General features: G+C 28.2%; 1 protein-coding gene across 11 annotated transcripts in view; it reads left to right on the top strand.

The window, feature by feature from the left end:
- LOC108687174 (RNA-binding protein squid-like) overlaps positions 1 to 546 on the top strand; it is an 11,874-nt gene that overhangs the window by 7,481 nt on the left and 3,847 nt on the right. The window lies entirely within an intron of this gene.

The raw sequence follows: 546 nt of genomic DNA, 5'->3' as shown, positions 1-546 counted from the left end.
ATATATATATATATAAAACTCATAAAAGTGAAAAATATTAACCTATTAAGCGCTATGTTTATTTATGGATCAAGGGCTTTATTTTTTATATAAGTAATCGTTAAAACTAAAAATTGCAATTGGGTTAAAGAAATGCTATATATGACATCATTGTAAGATTGTATCCTTCAATCCTGTTAGCTGTTAATCCTGCCACATTTTTCACGCATGACATTTCAAATGTTTTTTCCAATGATCATCTCATCTGCAATAAAATCGCGAAGGCTAAACACATGCTCTTACGGAAGTGAGAATGTACTACTTTTGTATCTCATATGACTCTAAGATTACTTTCACGGCATGCTTTTTTTAAAATCGAATTATTAGATAAAGGATACAAGCGTGAATTCATCTACATGTCTGTTTTATCTACAATTAACTATTAAATAAAAAATATTTTTTATTAATTTCTTTCATTTTTTCGCTATTTTTGTCGGGATGTGCTGTATAATTTTTTTTTCTCTAACTATGTGCATGTTCTTTCTGATACAGCCATTTTTAGCATGA

This window comes from Atta colombica, unplaced genomic scaffold (genome assembly GCF_001594045.1).
Source record: "Atta colombica isolate Treedump-2 unplaced genomic scaffold, Acol1.0 scaffold200, whole genome shotgun sequence".
Classification (NCBI taxonomy): domain Eukaryota; kingdom Metazoa; phylum Arthropoda; class Insecta; order Hymenoptera; family Formicidae; genus Atta; species Atta colombica.
This window is presented reverse-complemented; position numbering and strand designations above follow the sequence as displayed.